Below are 22,166 nucleotides of genomic sequence, written 5' to 3' on the forward strand. Positions count from 1 at the left end.
GACTAAGACGTAATACCATGGTGACTCTTAAATTTTGTAGGATTAATATTAAGTACAGATAAATAACAAACTGTGCCAAATAATACTGGAGATACCCTGGTAATAGAGTCCCTAACCTAGAGAACTGGTAAGAATAAGAGTATCTAATAAGAGGTGCATGGTAGAAATGTGGCCTCACATTCTCTGCCTCAAGGTGGAGTCTGTTTCTTTGATCTTTGAAGGGGAACCAAACCTATCAGTTTCTCTGAGCAATAGAATGAGATGGGAGTGACATTGTGTAGCTTCTGACTTGTGCGCTTGGAATGCTGCCCCGAGACCATCATGTCAAAAAGCTGTTATTACTGACTGAAGAATGAGGGGCCCCATGCAAGGAACTGAGGCGCCCCAGCTGGTGGGAAACAAACTTCCAGACATAAGCTGGAAACATGTTCTGCGGTAACAAAACCCTAAATATTTGGTACCTAAATATTTGGGTTTAATATTTGGGACCGAGTGACAGTCAGAGGCAAGGAGACTGACCATAGGTAAAGGCTAGGAAAGTAGACAAGGCATGGTTGGAAGCTATGGTGTCTGGCTGAAGAGTAGTTAAAACATTCATTTACTGGTCCGTCTAGTCAAGACTATGGTTTTTCCAGTGGTCATGTATGGATGTGAGAGTTGGACAATAAAGAAAGCTGAGTGCCAAAGAATTGATTTTTTGAACTATGGTGTTGGAGAAGACTCTTGAGAGTCCCTTGGACTGCAAGGAGATCCAACCAGTCCATCCTAAAGGAGATCAGTCCTAGGTGTTCGTTGGAGGGACTGATGTTGAAGCTGAAACTCCAGTACTTTGGCCACCTGATGCAAAGAGCTGACTCACTGGAAAAGACTCTAATGCTGGGAGGGATTGGGGGCAGGAGGAGAAGGGGATGACAGAGGATGAGATGGTTGGATGGCATCATTGACTGGATGGACATGGGTTTGGGCGGACTCTGGGAGTTGGTGATGGACAAGGAGGCCTGGTGTGCTACAGTTCATGGGGTCACAAAGAGTCAGACATGACTGAGCGACTGAAATGAACTGAACTGTAATTCAAAAGATTGGTATTGCACTAAATAAATGCCCATATGGGTCTGACTAAGAAGGTCTCTAGACAGAGACTGATGGTGCCCATCTGCTTTTCCTAACTGTGTATGATTTAGTATGGGGAACTAGAGATGCACTAGAGAAGGAAATGTCTGATTAGAAAGCAAATTTTAGAAGAATAGAAGGCCATGTGATTTCTAGATTAAAGAATATTTGGTATTTTTTTTTCTAATTTTATTTTATTTTTAAACTTTACATAATTGTATTAGTTTTGCCAAATATCAAAATGAATCCGCCACAGGTATACATGTGTTCCCCATCCTGAACCCTCCTCCCTCCTCCCTCCCCATACCATCCCTCTGGGCTGTCCCAGTGCACCAGCCCCAAGCATCCAGCGTCGTGCATCAAACCTGGACTGGCAACTCTTGTATGGAAATACAAAAAACCTCGAATACCCAAAGCGATCTTGAGAAAGAAGAATGGAACTGGAGGAATCAACCTACCTGACTTCAGGCTCTACTACAAAGCCACAGTTATCAAGACAGTGTGGTACTGGCACAAACACAGAAATATTGATCAATGGAATAAAATAGAAAGCCCAGAGATAAATCCACGCACATATGGACACCTTATCTTTGACAAAGGAGGCAAGAATATACAATGGATTAAAGACAATCTCTTTAACAAGTGGTGCTGGGAAATCTGGTCAAACACTTGTAAAAGAATGAAACTGGACCACTTTCTAACACCATACACAAAAATAAACTCAAAATGGATTAAAGATCTAAACGTAAGACCAGAAACTATAAAACTCCTAGAGGAGAACATAGGCAAAACACTCTCCGACATACATCACAGCAGGATCCTCTATGACCCACCTCCCGGAATATTGGAAATAAAAGCAAAAATAAACAAATGGGACCTAATTAACCTTAAAAGCTTCTGCACATCAAAGGAAACTATTAGCAAGGTGAAAAGACAGCCTTCAGAATGGGAGAAAATAATAGCAAATGAAGCAACCGACAAACAACTAATCTCAAAAATATACAAGCAACTCCTACAGCTCAACTCCAGAAAAATAAACGACCCAATCAAAAAATGGGCCAAAGAACTAAATAGACATTTCTCCAAAGAAGACATACAGATGGCTAACAAACACATGAAAAGATGCTCAATATTTGGTATTGAATTGATGAAAAAGGTACCAACTTGGACTTGCCCTTTAGGGACAGAAGTTCACAGAAAAGAGATCTCTGGACAGAGAGTGCACCATGAGAACTACTTAAACATGGGCAAAAGTGTCTTTGAGAGTAGACCCATGAATGGAGAGAAAGAACCAAGAATTTAGGAGAACAATGGATTAGGGAACCATTCTTCAGGAGCATATATGGGTTATGATCAAGGATTATCCTGTACCTTCAGTGTTAGGGTAACTGGCCATAAGTGATGGGCTGCATATCAGAATTAGCCTGAGCCAGTAAATTCTATATGTTCCCATTCTTCCTACTGAGCTTATGTATTCACATTATTTCTATTGAGAATATTTTGTCCATATGTTACCAATGTATGTTATATGAATGGGTGTGTGTATGTGTGGGTATGGGTGTGTGTTTTGTTACATCAGTGTTTTTAGCTTAGAAATCTCTGGACAAGATACAGATAATCAGATATTGGATTTTGAATCCAGTGCTACTTATGGTGGAGAAGGCAATGGCAACCCACTCCAGTATTCTTGCCTGGAAAATCCCATGGGTGGAGGAGCCTGGTAGGCTACAGTCCACTGGGTCATGGAGAGTCAGACACAACTAAGTGACTTCACTTTTACTTTTCACTTTCATGCATTGGAGAAGGAAATGGTAACACACTCCAGTGTTCTTGCCTGGGGAATCCCAGGGACGGAGGAGCCTGGAGGGCTGCTATCTCTGGGGCTGCACAGAGTCGAACATGACTGACGTGGCTTAGCAGCAGCAGCAGCTACTTATGGGGTAAGACTTGTAGGATCCTTTAGGAAAGGTAAATGTATTTTACATAGTAGTTCAGTTCGGTTCAGTTTAGTCGCTCAGTCATGTCTGACTCTTTGCGACCCCATGAATCTCAGCACGCCAGGCCTCCCTGTCCATCACCAACTCTCAGAGTTCACTCAGACTCACGTTCATCGAGTCAATGATGCCATCCAGCCATCTCATCCTCTGTCGTCCCCTTCTCCTCCTGCCCCCAATCCCTCCCAGCATCAGTCTTTTCCAATGAGTCATCTCTTTGCATGAGGTGGCCAAAATACTGGAATTTCAGCTTTAGCATCATTCCCTCCAAAGAAATCCCAGGGCTGATGTCCTTCAGAATGGACTGGTTGGATCTCCTTGCAGTCCAAGGAACTCTCAAGAGTCTTCTCCAACACCACAGTTCAAAAGCATCAATTCTTCGGTGCTCAGCTTTCTTCACAGTCCAACTCTCACATCCATACATGACCATTGGAAAAACCATAGCCTTGACTAGACGGACATTTGTTGGCAAAGTAATGTCTCTGCTTTTGAATATGCTATCTAGGTTGGTCATAACTTTCCTTCCAAGGAGTAAGTGTTTTTTAATTTCATGGTTGCAGTCACCATCTTCAGTGATTTTGGAGCCCCAAAAAATAAAGCCTGACACTGTTTCCACTGTTTCCCCATCTATTTCCCATGATGTGATGGGACCGGATGCCATGATCTTCGTCTTCTGAATGTTGAGCTTTAAGCCAACTTTTTCACTTTCCACTTTCACTTTCATCAAGAGGCTTTTTAGTTCCTCTTCACTTTCTGCCATAAGGGTGGTTTCATCTGCATATGTGAGGTTATTGACATTTCTCCCGGCTGTCTTGATTCCGGCTTGTGCTTCTTCCAGCCTAGCATTTCTCATGATGTACTCTGTGACAGGAAAATATCAGTTTTCATTCCAATCCCAAAGAAAGGCAATGCTAAAGAGTGCTCCAACTACCACACAATTGCACTCATCTCACACACTAGTAAAGTAATGCTCAAAAGTCTCCAAGCCAGGCTTCAGAAGTACGTGAACCGTGAACTTCCTGATGTTCAAGCTCATTTTAGAAAAGGCAGAGGAACCAGAGATCAAATTGCCAACATCTGCTGGATCATGGATAAAGCAAGAGAGTTCCAGAAAAACATCTATTTCTGCTTTATTGACTATGCCAAAGCCTTTGACTGTGTGGATCACAATAAACTGTGGAAAATTCTTCAAGAGATGGAAACACCAGACCACATGACCTGCCTCTTGAGAAACCTGTATGCAGGCCAGGAAGCAACAGTTAGAACTGGACACGGACCGACAGACTGGTTCCAAATAGGAAAAGGAGTATGTCGAGGCTGTATATTGTCACCCTACTTATTTAACTTATATTTTACATATGGGAGGATGTAAATAATTATGACCAGATGATGAATGGTGGTAGATTTAATATGGCCATACATTCTTCATAGCTTCTTCCATCAAGATGTAGAGTCTCCTGTACCACACCTTGAGTCAAATCTGGCTTTGACTCACTGACCCTAGTAAAAATATAGATGAAATGATGTGGGATCTCCAAAGTCTAGGGCTCAAGAGACCTTGCAGCTTCCTTCTTTGCCCTCTTAGAATTCTGCTCTGAGACCATGATATACCTGAGTCAGTCTTGCTAGAGCAGGAGGAAAGGACGTGTTGAAGAAAACAAAGGCACGCCAGCTGGTAGCAGCCTGCCCTGCCACATGGGTGGGCTATTTGGAACTTTCCAACCAAGTGCAGACACTTAAGTGAGAACAGACAAAATCAGTGAGAACCTCCCCGCCAGTACTTGGAAACATAACAAACAATAAATGTGGTCATCGTTATTCTCTAAATTTTTGAGGGAAGTTTGTTACAAGCCAGTCCGTACTGGGAACAAGTCGCAATGTTCCATAAAAGAGCAGAAAAGATATTTTAGGTAGGGAAAGGCCACGGTCAGTTACAGAGAAATGAATGTGCTATCTGAGATTTATAATAAAAGATGTGTCTGAATGATGAACTGAGGGCATGTTGTAGAACACCTTTATAACTGGGATGTGGTATTTTAAACTCTGAAGACAAGGGGAGCTGGCCTCATTTGCTTAGAGGAACACAAAACCATTGCATTGTTCGTAACCAAGAACCTCTTGAGTGACCACTGAATGTATGACTAGAATTAGTATTTTTTTTTTTTTTTTCTAAAGCATCCGTTACAATCCAGTGCAATCCAATGTAGTTGAACTCAATCCAATGTGAGAAAGTGCCAGGTAAAAAACACTTTAATGTTCATCAAAAGGCATGAGAATAGAAGTAGTAAAATGTCTTCATGTATTCTTGAGTATATTGGCATGCTGCCGACCTACGTGTATGTTTTGGGCAGATAAGGCTTAAGAAAAAGGCTGAAGTCAACAAAATGACCTTTCTGGCAAAGTGCACCACTCTTTTACACATGGTCACAAGGTCCTTTATGACATACAGCATTCGTGTCGGAAACATTTGCCCTCCTTGGTCATTTGGATTAATTTGTACCATAAATGCCACTTTTACCATCCTGTTCCCAGATTCCTGGGACTGATACCATGGCACTGTTTAGGTCTTTATTTTTTCCTTTTAAGTTGGCCTGAGGGAGTGTCCCCATGTGACCAGACTGACTGATGACCCCCCTTGCAGTGACCGACCTCACAGAGCATGGTGAACAGCTCTGTGGCTCCTGGAACTCTGGGAACATTGCCAACGACTTTCCTTTTGTTTCCCTTGTTCTTCACTCTCTTACAAAGAGAGAAGTTTGAACCCACTTTCTTACTTTATTTCACTTTGATGGAGAGCTGCTCTTGTGTCTTGATTTCAGCTGCGACCTCCTTGTCTTGACGGTTTGACTGTGGCAGTCAGTGGACACTTGGCATGAGCTAATTTGTGCTGTCGTCTATCATTGGCTGGTCTCCCGCCTCTGCCTGTGGGTCATGGTCTCCACACATCTCAGTGCAGAGCTGTGTATATTAGAGAGGCTCAGTACATGTTGGTTTTGCTGATGATACTCTGCTGTATTGGTGTGTCAGTGCATTTGATTTTCTCTGTATTATAATTTGTCGCACATAAGGCATGTGCTGTGTGAATTTGCTGAAATGTCAGTGATAATTTTTAGCATTTAGATTATTCAATTTCTTGTGCTTGATTCTATTTTCTAAACTCCTGCTAACTAAAACTGCCCTTCTCATTGTCATGTCTCCTGCTGATTCAAGATACAGTAGGTGTTTTTCCAGTTATTAGGCTAAGAAACAGAACACATCAGTTACGGTTAACCTAGAGTAAAGAGCAAAAGCTTTTGGCTTGAAATTCAAGGTTCTTTCACCCTTTGCTTCCAACTACCAGTCTTCCTTCCCCCCTCCTTCCTTCTCTTCCTTTTCTTCTTCCTTGTTTTCCCCTAAGATAATATTGTTTAATTTCTGCTTGTTTAAGTTACATGAGTCCACTGATAAAATTTTGGCACAGCGGTGAAGAATCTGCCTGCAATGCAGGAGACTTGCAAGAGATGCGGGTTCAATCCCTGGGTCGGGAAGATCCCTTGGAGGAGGAAATGGCAACCCACTCCAATATACTTGCCTGGGAAATTCCATGCACAGAAGAGCCTTGTGGGCTACAGTCCATGGGATTGCAAAGAGTTGGACACAAATGAGTGACTAAACAACAACAACAGCAACAATGGAAAAAACCTCCTGGGTTGTTTTCATTCCCTGAAGGTCCATCAAACTCTGCTTCTCTTGTGCAGTTCTTCTTCCTGGAACCAAATGAGACATATTCTCTTTTACATAATTGGTGTTGCCAGCAGTTGTGTCTGCCCTGTAGAGGTGATGATAGTGATGATGAAATTAATAATAGTAATGCCAATATTCACTGTACACTCATCATGCATAATCTTATTTTAACCCTTATTTCCAGTTAGGCTGGGTAATTGCCTAGTCACCACCTGTTTGCAAGGTCCTCTCTGCTGTGCAGAAAAGCCAAAGCCAAGGCCTTCATTTTTTAGAATTCCTCTCCCTGTACGTTGCAGTTGGCCTATGCCAAGCAGACGTATTTCCGTTTGATAGAAAGGCAGAAGGAAGGTAGGGCATCGTTGTCTGAAAAGAGTTTAGCCAAATGCTGTGCAGATGAGTGAGCACACTGGCTTCCTGGCCAGCTCCTGAGAACCACACCCTTTATTACTGCAGACAGAGTCAATGGGAGCAGAGTCAATTGCAGAGTTGATGGGAGCTTCTGTGTATTTGCATGGATTGCAGCAGCTTCAAGTGAGCTCTTGAAAACAAAACAAAACCTTAGCAGTGCTTCAGGCCGAGGTGGTCAGCTGTGACTTGCCTGGACTTCACTGCCCAGCTCTTTCAATGGCTGGGTAATTCTCTACTGCTTGTATTAATCCCTTCACAGTTAGAACACATAAAGTGGCTTCTGTTTTCCTGGGAAACACTGATAACATGTTGGTGTTCATATTCTCCTCTTCTATTAAAGGGACAGGTTTAGTGAGTCATGAACTTGAACAAGTACGCAAAGCCAGCAAGGAAGGAAGAGCGTTAGCCTACAAGTCTGTCTTGGTGCAGCTATTTCTACTACCTTCTGGAGGCTTCTTGCACTCACTTCCAGCAGAGCCACCCCCTTGTCCCCTCCTGTTCTGTGGCTGCAGTGACTCCCAGTACCCAGGTCAGCCACTGATGCTCTGAAATATGAACCCCCCTTTTACTCTTAGGGTTCTGCCCTGGGTCCTGAATTTTGAGGGTATCTCTTTTTTACTACTTTCTGAGGATAAAAATGCTTCTCTCCCTTACTCTGCCCCTGAAGGTTTCACAGCATATGAAGACTCCACCTATATATTCTGCAGCAAGGGAGCTGCCTTTCATCTTAAATCTCAGGACTGATGGTTGGGAGCAGGGTCACTAGTTTCATTTCTACCACCATCCAGATTCCCCTGTCTGCAAGATTCCTTGTGTTGGTAATCAGTATGTAGATTTTTATCCTCCTGTTTTTATGTTTTTTTTTTTTTTTCTTTTAAATAAAGGATCAAAGAAGTATGAAAAAAGTTATTCGGTGTGTCTGACTCTTGCGACCCCATGGACTGTAGCCCACCAGGCTCCTCTGTCCATGGAATTCTCCAGCAAGAAGACTAGAGTAGATATCCGTTCCCTTCTCCAGGTGATCTTCCCAACCCAGGGATAGAACCTAGGTTTCCTGCTTTGCAAGCAGATTCTTTACCATCTGAGCCACGAGGAAAGCAGATCTGAGATCAATTTATGTTTCTTATTTAACAGTGTTTCATTATCTTCTATATCTCTTTACTAAAGCTCATTGATCTTCTGAACTGATGAAATAGGTTTTTTTTTTTTTTTTTTTTTTTTTAACATCTACATTTGTGACAACAACCCCCAAATCTAAGGATGCTCTTTTGCAATTCTGTCTTGGGGAACTCTGTGTTACTATTAAGAATTATTCATGGTAAAGAGTTTGTATATTTACAGTGAACATTTTAACTATCACATACATTTGGCATTGTTTGTTAATTTTAGAAGTAAACTGTCAAAGTTGTCTAATTTTTTGATCAAAGATTGAGATTGTGTGACATTTAACTAAAAACTAATTGCTAAATACAAAGGTAACTTCATTTTTCTTTAGAGATAAGTGGTTCATGGAAAACTGAGGAATAGGATTTCAGTATGTCCTGCTTTATTTCATGAAGCTTTCCAATTAAATGACTGCTTCTGCTATCAGTTATCATGGGAAGGTAAGTTAAATCCACTCAAATAGTCATTTCTAAAGATTCTGAATCTAACTTTGACCCATCCTAATATTAATTTGGCCTCCTTTCAAAAGGAAGTTGATGATTTACCTAAGGATTTCTGTTCATTAGTACAAATTAGTGAACCCATTTGACTCATGTCCAGAAGAGATAAGAGATAATTTGATGGACTATGATAATCTTAAACTTGTCCCTCCTCTCTTTCCAGTGCTATGGAAAGATACAAATGCTTTTCCCTCTTGACTTTTATTAAATTGTTTTTACACCTGCTACTGCAGTAAGTTATATATGGACTATAAGGAAATATTACACTTAATTTTATGATGTGGTTTACTGACTTTTAGTCATCACAGTTCAGTACTTCATGTCTTCTCACTTTGTTTATACAGTAATTCTAGATCTTTATTGAGTCTCTGTTCTAGGTGTTCAGTATACCCTACCCACCAAAAAATAAATATATATGGTCCTTTATGTGAGGGACTCTATAATTCAAGTGTAGGATAAATGTGTAAAGTAATAACTGTGTCAAGTAATAACTAATGCAAATGAGAAATATTGAAAGAGAAATACAGTTAAATTGGGTATCATAGAAGAGGAGTAGATAGGATGTGTTTAAATTGTCTAGGAAAGCCACACCTAAAGACTGAGAACTGGGGTCCAAGCAGTGTAAGCAGGAACTCTTCAGGCAAAAAAGTGGATTGGAGGATGGGTTGAGAATAAAGAATCCCCGAAGAAGAAATAGCATAGGGATTTCTTTGGGGGTATAAGAATAATAACAAGAATATGATAGTCATCGTTTCTGTATTTAATATTTATAACTAGGTTTAATTTAAAGTTCCATTTTGTATTTCCTCTCTCATACCAACTAGACTTACAACAATAGTTTACCATGTACTTGATGACATATATGTTCAGCGTTGGCATTTTTCTTAGTTTTTACATAATTTCAATTGCTGTAATTTAAGCTAAAGCAGGTATGGAATGCATTAAGAACTTAGTATTTGTATAGCCATGGTGTGTTAAATGTGGGGATAATGGTTTCTCCAAAGAGATGTTATCAATGATTCCTTCTGAGAGTTAGCAAGAGCTCAAAAAACACTAGCTCAAGGTGATTCTAGTTGTTACTCATAAAAGATAACCATATTCCCTCAAAGGTTGGGCACATAGATTATTTAATTTGGGTGGGGATTTATTAATTTAGACGGAAGTGCACATTAGCAAATTTTTCATGTGCCTTGCTCTCTCTGACCAGTCTTTTTGGTATATGAAATCTTTACGGGGTCATGAACCGAGAGAGCTTTCTAATCTAATAATAAACCCACAAGGACTTAGAATATGTAGGTTATGGTACTGATTTTGGCACTTTGTAGCAGAATGCTCTTATAATTTACTTCTTATAGGTGCAGCAGTTTCCCTACCTGTTAGACTCCGTACTATGGAGAGGTGAAAATGAAATAATGTAGAGAAGAAAGAGCTATATAAATTACAAACTACTTTATCAACTCCCTGAACAACACCAGATATTCTTGACTCAGAAGTATGTGCAGTGTGGAAGGCAGCCTTCCAGGACAGATGAAGGACCCATATGATGCATGGAGTCATTCAAGGACTGGATAGAATCTTATCTGATGTCTCTTCAGGGTTCTTTCTGCTATAGGATGTTGAGTTTCTATGTGGGATTGTGTTGGAAAAATGGACTTAGAATATTGCTGTGTTAGCAGTTCTGCTCCTAAAAATGACCACTTGGCAAAAAGCATATTTGTGGTCCATCTGCTTTCATTGTAGGAGCTGTAAATGTAGAAGGAGATACACTATTTGCCATTAATCTTTGCCTGAGTGCATTTCTTTTAAAATTTCTTGAAGCATCTGTCATTTCATACTTAATGCTATAGTAATTCACACTAAAGACTTGAGTATTCCCAAGAGATAACTAAATTGTGCAAATGAGTTGCAATGAATGTTAAAAGACAACATTATAAAATTAGGAATGTGGAATCCTGAGATGTACTTGCTTTATTTATTTTGACAAGGGTAGTTTGCTATTGGTAATTCATAATAAAATGCTACTGTAGAATAGTAAGTGTACTAAAATTGTTTTATTAAAGTAATAAAGCCTGAGTGGGAGTCTTCATCAATGCCCACTACCATAAAATTGTTACTAAATATTGAATTTAAAATGTCAGGTTATTGTGTTTTTTATTTTCTGTGTCAAGTTCTATTTAGTATTATGGAACTTCCAAAAAAAAAAAAAATAAGGGATTTGGTGACTATTCTTTCCCATACTTGTTTTCGGAAAGAAAGCATTTTTCTGATTATCTGAATGAGTCAAAGCATTCCTTTCCAGTTGCCTAGAATACTTGACTAATAAGACCAGATCATGACCGAGTTCATGGAAAAGTTCCATGCTGAAAGAATATATGCTTAAAGCTTACTCTTACAGCTCTTGCAAGCACCAAGCAGAGGCACAGGTAGCAATGTGGTCAATGAGTGGCTTCAAGGAGGCACACCTAGACAATGTGCATGCACTGGCCACTGAACTCCTTCAGCTCAGTCTTGCTCACCCATGGTGTCCATGGCAATTCACTCAGCCTCGGTTGCTCAAGGTTAGACACCATACCTTTCATCTCTTCTGGTTTCTCTCAGGATTTGTGATATATACATATACTAAATGCATGTTGTTGATCATAAGAAGCTTTTTCAGTTTTGCTTATCATGCTAAGGAGAAGGGGAACCATATTTTTAATTTCATGTATAAATTTTTTTGATACTAAATGCATGTTGTTGATCATTAAAAACTTTTTCAGTTTTCCTTATCATGTGAAGGAGAAGCAGGACCATATTTTTTACTTCATGTATAACTTTTTTTTGGATACTAAATGCATGTTGTTGATCATAAGAAACTTTTTCAATTTTGCTTGTCATGCAAAGGAGACGGGGAACCATATTTTTTATTTCATGTATTTTTTTTATTCGATAAATTTTAGTATAAGATAAACCCAGTAGTTCATAGAGAAAGAAGATGCAGTGGTTAGCAGTACTGAGAAAAACATATGGCGTTAGCATTCTTGCTTGTATTTTTAATAAAGCACTACATAAATGAGTTTGAAAAGCTTAGTAAAACCCATCACCATTTCTGAAAAAAGTAAGTGCTAAAGTGCTACTGACTCATGTCCTTTATTCTGGATGATCAGTAACTCCTTTTGTTAATTGTGTGGAACTTGGAGCTCTACATGAATGATGTCTGGGCTCTATTCATACACTCTTAGCATCACTTAAATCTATGTTAAGCTGAATTCTATTCTACCATTTTTTCACTGTCTGAAAACCCAGTGTGTATAAGTCAGATTTTTAGTTAATCAAAACTTCTAATAGATTACGACCCCATAAAAACAAACAAAAATAGCAAATTCATGTTTTTTTCTTTTGTTCAATTTTCTTTTTCAACATGGTATATCATGAAGTAGAAATAGTAACATATGATTTATATATGATGCTTGTTTTAATTGTAATTTTTATTTAATCTCTTTTTTATTAAGTGGCATGTATTTATCAACTGCTACTTGTGGTTTGCCAGGTTACAAATACATTTCTGACATAAACATTTAACAAAAAAGCATGGAACAGAGTTAAAGTATTTCGATTATTGTATGTTTCCTCCCTCTCTTGTTTTCCCTTGGCCTCTCTGCTCTCTTATCTGGACTGCCCTGGCTCACTGTGTGCTATAGACTTGAAAGTGGAGGTAGATTAATGATTTGTGAATTCTGAAGAGCCAGAAAAAGAACTTAAAACCTTGTTTGTGGGGTATGATGTAATACAGCATGGCCAAGGTTGGAAATTCCCAAATCCACATGAGGGCAATGTTTCATGGTGAGTTCATAGCTAAAATATAAGGATTGAACATTTCTGTGGATAGTAGCTTTTGCTATGTCACAGGCTCAGATTTGTCTGAAATGTTCCAGTCTTTCTCCTCTGCTCCTGTCCTGTTTCAAGGTTTCATGCAGTAAGCAACTCAAGAGGCCTGAATTTATATTTTAGCCTTATCAGTTGCTAGTTACATGGCATTTGAATATATTAACCTTTCGAGCCTTGGTTTCCTCATTACTTTCATAGAATTAATAATTGTTCCCTCCTCTTGGAAATGTAGTGGGGATTATATGTTACAATACAGGTGGTGTTTGAAACTTGGATGTTGCCATATTTTAAGTGTTTAATAAGCCCATACATTGAAGAGAAAATGTACTCATGATTCATCTAGCCCCTTATCTAATCTATCAAGCTTCTTGGTAGAGTCTCTATTGTACTCAGGTAGTATATTAGGCATGAGAGAGGGAAATCTGGGCTGGCCCCAGTCCCCTCCCTGGTGAAGCTGGTGGTTAATAGAGGAGATGGGAGTGAAATCAACCTGTTATAATACAGTGGGCCTGGCGCTGAGAGATCCATATGAAATGCCAGTGTGGCCCCAGGAAGAAGGAAATGTCAGCTGAAGTATAAACAAACAATTCAGAAAACTCTCGCGGAAAGATGGTTCTTGAGTCTAAACTGTTGACAAGAAATAAATCAGGTAAACAAGGGGTTGGAGTATCCTGGTCATTCTTGACAAATAACAAGCTATCAAATGCCACTGATACTTAAAATTTTGTTGAGCTTGGAGAATGCTAAATGTTTTTCCCATGGCCAAAAGAGATCTCTATTGGATAGGTATGACTTAAAAAAAAAAAAAAAAAGGACAATTAGTGTTATTTCCATTAAACTGTAAAGAAAATCAGTTTCTCCCAGATTTATAACCTGGGCCAACTCTTAGCTGGTATGAGAATGTTTATTTCTTCTGCCTATGAAGAAGTCCTCTAAAATAATGCAAACAACTGTAATTAAGGACAGGGAGGCCTAGCGTGCTGCGATTCATGGGGTCGCAAAGAGTCGGACATGAATGAGCGACTGAACTGAACTGATGTAAGGAAAAATGTGTAATACTTGTCAGTCTCAGTGGACACTGTGTTCCAGTAAGCAAATATTTGCTGAATATACTCTGTTTTGGCCATGGCAATCAAAGGTGTGTTGGCATAAGGCATAGCTTCTATCTGTGATCATAAACTTCACAAAATAAATAATTTTCTTAACTTATCATAGAGTTTTCACAAAGGTATTTATATAAATCTTACTTTTAATTAAAAATGGTTTCCTATATTCTACAAAAAGGTGATAGGTCCAGTAAATGTATTAATTGCTGTATAAATTGATAAGTACTTTGCTATATCTCTTTCAAGTGCCAAAAAGGTACCTCCTACTTATAATTTTACTGAGCCTGTTATTAAATAAACACACAGCAGGAATTACCAACAAAGGCCTAGTCAAAGCCAAGGTTTTTCCAGTAGTCACGTATGGATGTGAGAGTTGGACTATAAAGAAAGCCGAGCACCAAAGAATTGATGCTTTTGAACTGTGGTGCTAGAGCAGACTCTTGAGAGTCCCTTGGACTGCAAGGAGATCAAAACAGTCAATCCTAAAGGAGATCAGTCCTGACTATTCACTGGAAGGACTGATGCCGAAGCTGAAACTCCAATACTTTGGCCACCTGATGCAAAGAATGACTCATTGGAAAAGACCCTGATGCTGGGAAAGATTGAAGGTGGGAGCAGAAGGGGACGACAGAGGATGAGATGGTTAGATGGCATTGCTGACTCAATGGACATGAGTTTAAGTAGGCTCTGGGAGTTGGTGATGAACTGGGAGGTTAGAATGCTGCAGTCTATGGGGTCGCAGAGTTGGACACAACTGAGAAACTAAACTGAACTGAACTGAGGAATATTTAATTGTGTTGTTATTGCTTTGTATCTGTGGGCTTTGAGGATTCTATACCTTAATCTTGCATTCCCTTTTTACTTGATGGCCTTTATCTTCTTTATGTGATATTTAAGGTAAGAAACTTGAGATTGCCAAGGGAGTTTACAGAAAAGAGTACTATGGTTTTAACATTGGAAAAATTCATATTTCCTACTTTGTTCTAGCAACTTACTAATGATACATAGTGTTTTGATGGTAAAGATTTGTTCAAGTTGCATTTAATTTTAAAATATTTTCTTGCATAGTGATAATGGTTTTTTTTTTCCCCAAGTATACTTGGAGGTCAGTCCTTATGGAAGTAAATTCTGTATCTCCAGGGTCATGTAAGAAGGGGAGAGTAAGGGGAAAAAATAGTCTCTCTTATGGAATTAATTAAACAGAATAAAGGGCTGATTGAAACACTTTTCTTTAAACCAGATATTTGTGTTCTGAAGTTTCTGCATTAATGAGTTTATATAATATAATCACATATTCATGAAATTTCTTTGAGGTAAATTTTATTTCAATATCTCTTTGATAACTTTGTCAATATGTTGAAACAAATGTAATTTTAAAAAACTCATTTAAGAGGCCTATTTCTTTCATTTCAATTTTCATATTCTACTTTCAGTTCAGTTCAGTTGCTCAGTCATGTCCAACTCTCTGCAACCTCATGAACTGCAGCATGCCAGGCTTCCCTGTCTATCACCAACTCCCAGAGTTCACTCAAACTCACGTCCATCGAGTCAGTGATGCCATCCAGCCATCTCATCCTCTGTCGTCCCCTTCTCCTCCTGCCCCCAATCCCTCCCAGCATCAGAGTCTTTTCCAATGAGTCAACTCTTCGCATGAGGTGGCCAAAGTACCGGAGTTTCAGCTTCAGCATCATTCCTTCCAAAGAACACCCAGGGCTGATCTCCTTCATAATGGACTGGTTGGACCTCCTTGCAGTCCAAGGGACTCTCAAGAGTCTTCTCCAACACCACAGTTCAAAAGCATCAATTCTTCAGCACTCAGCTTTCTTTATAGTCCAACTCTCACATCCATACATGACTACTGGAAAAACCATAGCTTTGACTAGATGGACTTTTGTTGGCAAAGTATTATCTTTGCTTTTTAATATGCTGTCTAGGTTGGTCATAGCTTTTCTTCCAAGGAGTAAGTGTCTTTTAATTTCATGGCTGCAGTCACCATCTGCAGTGATTTTGGAGCCCCCCAAAATAAAGTCTGACACTGTTTCCACTGTTTCCCCATCTATTTGCCATGAAGTGATGAGTCCAGATACTTTACTAACATTTAAATGTATAAAGTTAAAATACTATAGATGATTTCAAGTTACTTAAAGACGATTTATGTTCTTTCTTCCATTAAAAATTGTGTCTCTGTATGTATGAGAGAGGAAATGTTACTGATCAATTTTTATTAATACAAGATTTAAACACTTTCTCTTAAAAATACACATGAAATTTTTTTCTTAAAAATATACAGCAAAAATTCAAATTCTAGGTATTGTTAAAAATTTAGAAGTGAATAATCTAGTGTGTAATACTAAGGACCATTAACTAAGATTCTAGATGTGCTGTACTGATAACTCATTCCCTGAATAAAGCAATAAACCAAATAAAATTATTGAACTTTTTAATTTTCTTATTACTCTGTGAAATAAGTTTTAACCTCTGCGAAATGCTTTAACCTGCACACATCAAAATACGTTATATAGAACAACTGTATAGACTCTTTTAAGTGAAACATAGTCTGAGCCAAATTTGAATTATAGTCCTAGCACCAGCAGCATCAGCATTTCCTGAGAGTGTGTTAGAAATGTGAAACCACAGGCACCACACCTTAACTGCTTAAATTCTGCTTTTTAACAAGATCCCCGGGTAATTCACTGTACATAAAGTTGGAGAAGCACTGCTCTAACTACACTTCTCTTAGAGAAAAAAGAATATGAATCAGAGAGTTTAAATTTTCCTGATGAAATACAAAGTCCCTTTACCAGTCTTTTGCTGATACACAAACATTTCAAACAACTTTCAGAGAAATCTTTCGGTGCTTGAAACAGTTTGTAAAATCTACACTCATATTTTGAGAGAGAAAACCATTTCAATTTGTTTTTTTTTCCCACTCTTTTCTTCCTGTATTTTCTTCTTTTCCATCACTTCCCTTCCAACAGTACATAGATCCTATATTCACTGCTATAAGAGAGCAATGTGATACAACACAAAAGCAGAAATTGTTGGGACTGACCGTGGTTTTCCAAAGGCTGAGTCCTTAAATCAGAAACCTCAAAATTAGGTCTGCAGACTAAAAGCACACCAGAGGTGTGTTTTATATTTTCTGGTAAAGTGTTTGCTGATTTTAATTTTTAATTAGAAAGTATGTGGGCAAAGCAAGTCCCCTGTGCCTGCCTCTGTTGTCACGGAAATAGGGCTGGGGACTCCTTAAAAGGCCTATGTAAACTTCCCCATGAAACTAGGTGGAAACCAAAATAAAAATTCAGCTAGTTAAAAAAAAAAAAATCAATAGTCAACAGAGACTACGTGCCCAGCACGATTCTGGTTGTGTGTAGGCTCACTGAGGGTGTTAGCCAGGAAGAACCGTGCTCTAGGGAGAGACAAGAGCCATTTCAGAGCCTGTGGACACCTTCACCAGGCAGCCTGCCTGCTCTCTGTCCGTCCAGCAGGCCTGCGTGGCTGGAACAGAGTGAGCCAACAGGTGAGTAAAAGAAGCTGAGGCCAGAGAGGTGACAGGGACCTTCCTTGCTCTAGGGCCTCAAAGGCCATTGGAAGGCCTTGAAGCCTGTGACCCTCAACCCTGAACGAAGCAGGAGCCAAGTGCAGGCTGACTCTTTTCTTGGTTTTACATCATGCTTGCTCTTTCTTTCCACCTTTCAATTGTTAGCTCTGATTTCATCACCTGAGAAAGACTTCCCCCAACATCCAATGCAATTGACTTTCCAACCTGATCTCTATCCATTTACCTTGATGTGGATTTTTGATGTTTACTGCCAACTGAAGTTGCTTGATGTAAATGTTTCCTTTCTCTCTTTTGTTTATGGATTTCATTCATTAGAATGGAAAAGCTAGTGAGACAAGGCTTTTGTCTTGCTCATCTCTGAATCCCCCAAGCCTAGAGCAGAATCCAGCATATAGGAGGCATCCAAAACATATTTGCTAAATGGACTGATGTATTTAAGTGGTAAATAATCAGTGTATATGCATGTTTTATTCAGGAAGTGCTCAGAACCAGCCTTGGAAGAGTAAGAAAATTGATCTCGTGCAAGTTTGGAATTTGTGTATGAAAGAGTGAAGGATGTTTTAAAGAGGTTTATAGGAACAGAACTCTCTGTATGAAGTCATTGGATTGATGGCTTTGAGGAGATTAAAGCATTGACTATGGAAATACTGCTCATGGAGGAAATCAAGGAGCCCAGTGGTGGTGTTCCAAGAGTGAAAAAATAAATCAGAGGAAGCCCAGTTAGCAGGTAAATACAGACCTTGGACTTGCATAGCTGAGGATATAAAATTTTGGAGATGAAGAGTTCAAAAGTCCAAGAGGTGCTGGGTGTCATATGAATCACTTAACTGATGCTGAATTTCCTAAAAAATAGTGACAGAGTGGATGACAATAAGTCAGTGCCTAAATCTGTATGAATGGGGGTTGGTGATCATATCTAAGCCAATTAGTGCATTGCCTTAATTTATACCTTCCACATTATTCTCTTTTTAACTGTAATGGTTCCCCCTGCCTTAACACTTTCTCTTGCCCCAATGTGTCCGTCATACCCCAGAGCATTTTACCTTTCTAAAATGCGTCTATGATATACCATCAACCACATTGACTCCTTTAATAACTTTTAGAACAGTTTTTAATTCTTTGTGTTTCAAAGAACTTGACGTGGCCTTTATCTTCTTTTTCAGTGTAATCACCTACGGTTTCACCCAAGCCATTTTAGATGCCAATAATAATGGTCTGCTTTAAATGCTTTACTTTATGCAGAATTAATATTTCCTCCCTCTGCTCCACTTTTATTTCTTATTTATTTTATTTATCATATTGTCAAATTTTGTCTTCTTCCCCTCTAAGACAGTGATTTTCGGTGAATTTTAGTGTTGACACATAATATGCCTTCAATAAATATCTCTTTGCTGAATAAATGAGTGAATAAATGAGTGCCTAAATTAATAACCTTTTTCAGTTAACAGGAATTGTTAACGGTAAATTTTTTAATTTAAGTTTGACCCAGAGACAATTAGATTTCTAGGTATGCAGTGCTGTGCTTAATCACTCAGTCATGTCCATCTCTTTGCGACCCCATGGACTGTAGCCTGCCAGGCTCCTGTGTCCGTGGGGATTCTCCAGGCAAGAATACTGGAGTGGGTTGCCATTCCCTCCTGGAGGGAAATCTTCTCAGCCCAGGGATCGAAACCAGGTTTCCCTCATTGCTGGTTGTTTCTTTACTGACTTAGCCACTAGGGAAGCCCATTTAATACATAGTTGGTGTTGAAAGCAACAAGACCATCAAGGGACGCCCCCCCTACCCCCCACCCCAGCCCTCTTGGGAAACTCTAATGAGTCAAAGAAATAGCAGAAGAGACTGAGAAAGGGCCAGAGAAGTAGGAAGAACCAGGCAAATGTGTCTGCTAAAAACCTAGCAAACTAAAGACCCTGCTTAGTGGAAATTAAACATCTGTGTGAAAGGCTGCTGAAAGATCAAGTAAATGATCTTTGAAGTCTGACTCAAAATGACTCAAAGGTCACTGGTGACTTAAAAAATCTGACTGGAATGGGTTCAGGAAAAAAAAAAAAAAAAATGGAAGTGAAACAAGTCAACAGTGAAAATAGACTTTTTCAAGGAGTTTGCTGTAAAACAAGAAATGTGGTGTTTCTGTTGGCTCTAGTTAGGACAGACGATGTCCATAAAAGGAAAGGAAGATACAGGGGAAGAGGTGTGGTGGTGGCAACTTTTAGGAGTTCTTTCCTGATTGTTTTTATTTTCTCAGTGTGGACAAGGGAGCAAAGCCAGAGAGAGGAGGTATCAGAAATATGAGGACAGAGATGAACCCATGAAATAATCATTTGAGATGAATGTAAAAGAGTGGAGTAGGAAGCAACCAACTAAGGCTATGGTGGTGGTCCGTCTGAGACTGGTAAGCGTTTCCACTGTAAAGAAAATCCACTCTGTAGTCTGTTCTTTTCTTTGGGCAGAATATTCTCTCAAAGTAGTTTTTCTTCGGAGTCCTAGCTTCCACTACCCTAGGGCAGAGAGAATCAGATCTACATTGAAATATACACGGCAGTAAGAGTAGTAACCTACACAGAAATGTGTCCTTCAGGGAGCACTCAGTATTCCTCTCCCTCAGTTTCATATACATATAGGGCCTAAATGGTTCCCACCTTGGCCTCTATGCTCCTCTGTTATGGATCTGGTGTTACTTATATTCCTAAGTCTTATTTTAACCCTTCCCTGCTATAAATTTTCTGGGTCTCTTCTCTCTTTTTCTATTCTTGTTTGCATGGACCCTGCCACTTCCAATTTCTGGAACCGTTTTCTTTTGTCAAAAACCTATAATTTCTTCCAGATCTTTCTCTGCATTGACCTAGTGTCCAGTTGAAATCTTTATATGACATGTGTGTATAGTACTGATGCACTGAAATGACAGTCAAGACTTTTGCCATTATTTCAGCTGAGCCATTATTTATCTGAAAAAAAAAAAATCTAATGAGATCATCTTACAACCAACATTTATTTGGCAAGTCATTTTATAGAAATAGACCCTAAAAATCAAACTGTTTCTTATTTAAACAACAGACAGGTGGCAATAATGGTAAAGAAACCACCTGCCAATGCAGGAGATGTAAGAGATGTGGATTCAATCCCTGAATCAGAAAGATCCCCTGGAAAATGGCATGGCAACCCATTCCAGTATTCTTGCCTGGAGAATTCCAAGGACAGAGGAGCCTGGCAGGCCACAGTCCATAGGATCGAAAAGAGCTGGACAAGACTGAAGCGACTTAACATGCACAGAGACAATAGATATCCAACTTTAAGTTTGCTGTTGTTAGGAACAGCATGTTAGAACTCATGCTGTCTGCTGCTGCTGCTTCTAAGTCGCTTCAGTCGTGTCCGACTCTGCGACCCCATAGACGGCAGCCCACCAGGCTCTGCCATCCCTGGGATTCTCCAGGGAAGAACACTGGAGTGGGTTGCCATTTCAATAGCATTTTGGACATTTTTTTTTAATACAATGAAATGATATGTAAATATAAGCCATTGCCACAAAATGCACAAAATGTCTTTTATCTTTCTGTCTTTGCTTATTTTTTTTTCAACCAAAGTTATCTCCAAAACTCTGGTGCTAAAAAAAAAAAAAATCTCATTGGAACATACCAGTTTCAAAGAATGGAAGTAAAAATTTGATCCAGGACAAGGCATAATAATAACAAACTACTTGGAACTGTTTAGTATTTATTAGGTTGGTGCAAACATACTTGTGGTTTTCGACCACGGATTTTAAATCATTATAACTAGGCTCAAACATATCTTTATTAATCAAAATAGGAACCACTACAATTAACACAGTTTTGCCACTGAGAAATAAGTTTGCTTATTCCTGTAGTGTAAAAATCCTTGCTTCAGGATTTGAGGAACTCTTGGAAAGCATTTTCTGCCTCCTGCTGCTTGTGGAAGTATTTTCCCTGCAAAAAGTTGTCAAGATTCTTGGAAAAGTAGTAGTCAGTTGGCAGGAGATCAGGTGAATGTGGTGAGGCAAAACTTTGTAGCCCAGTTTGTTAAACTTTTGAAGTGTTTGTTGTGTGACATGTGGTCAGGCATTGTCGTGGAGAAGAATTGGGCCCTTTTTGTGGACAATGCCAGCTGCAAGCCTTGCAGTCTTGGTGCATCTCATTGAGTTGCTGAGCATACTTCTCAGATGTAATGGCTTTTTCAGGATTCAGAAAGTTGTAATGGATCAGAATGGCAGCAGACTACCAAACAGTGACTATGACCTTTTTTTTTTTTGGTGCCAATTTGGCTTTTGGAAGTGCTTTGGAGCTTCTTCTCAGTCCAGCTACTGAGCTGGTCATCACCAGTTATGGTATAAAATCCATTTTGTCACACATCACAATCAGATTGAGAAACGTTTTGTTATTGTTGTATAGAAAAAGAGAAGAGGGCACTTCAAAACGACACTTCCCTTGATTTGTGGTCAACTCTTCAGGCACACACTTATCAAGCTTTTTCACCTTTCCAATTTGCTTTAAATGCTGAGTGACCATAGAATGGTTGGTTGATGATGGATTCTTCGGCAACTTCTCTTAGAGTTGTAAGAGGATCAGCTTTGATGATCCTGTCAGTTGGTTGCTGTCCAACTTCCAATGGCTGGCCACTGCACTCTCGTCTTCAAGGCTCTTGTCTCCTTTACTAAACTTCTTGAACCACCACCACACCATATGTTTGTTAGAAGTTCCTGGACCAAATGCATTGTTG

At 39.3% G+C, this 22,166-nt stretch overlaps 1 pseudogene; it reads left to right on the forward strand.

Annotated features, from left to right (window-relative positions):
* The window catches only part of LOC112447531 (uncharacterized), a 143,323-nt pseudogene that overhangs the window by 79,834 nt on the left and 41,323 nt on the right, over nt 1–22,166 (forward strand).

The sequence above is a fragment of the Bos taurus genome, chromosome 7, assembly GCF_002263795.3.
Source record: "Bos taurus isolate L1 Dominette 01449 registration number 42190680 breed Hereford chromosome 7, ARS-UCD2.0, whole genome shotgun sequence".
Classification (NCBI taxonomy): domain Eukaryota; kingdom Metazoa; phylum Chordata; class Mammalia; order Artiodactyla; family Bovidae; genus Bos; species Bos taurus.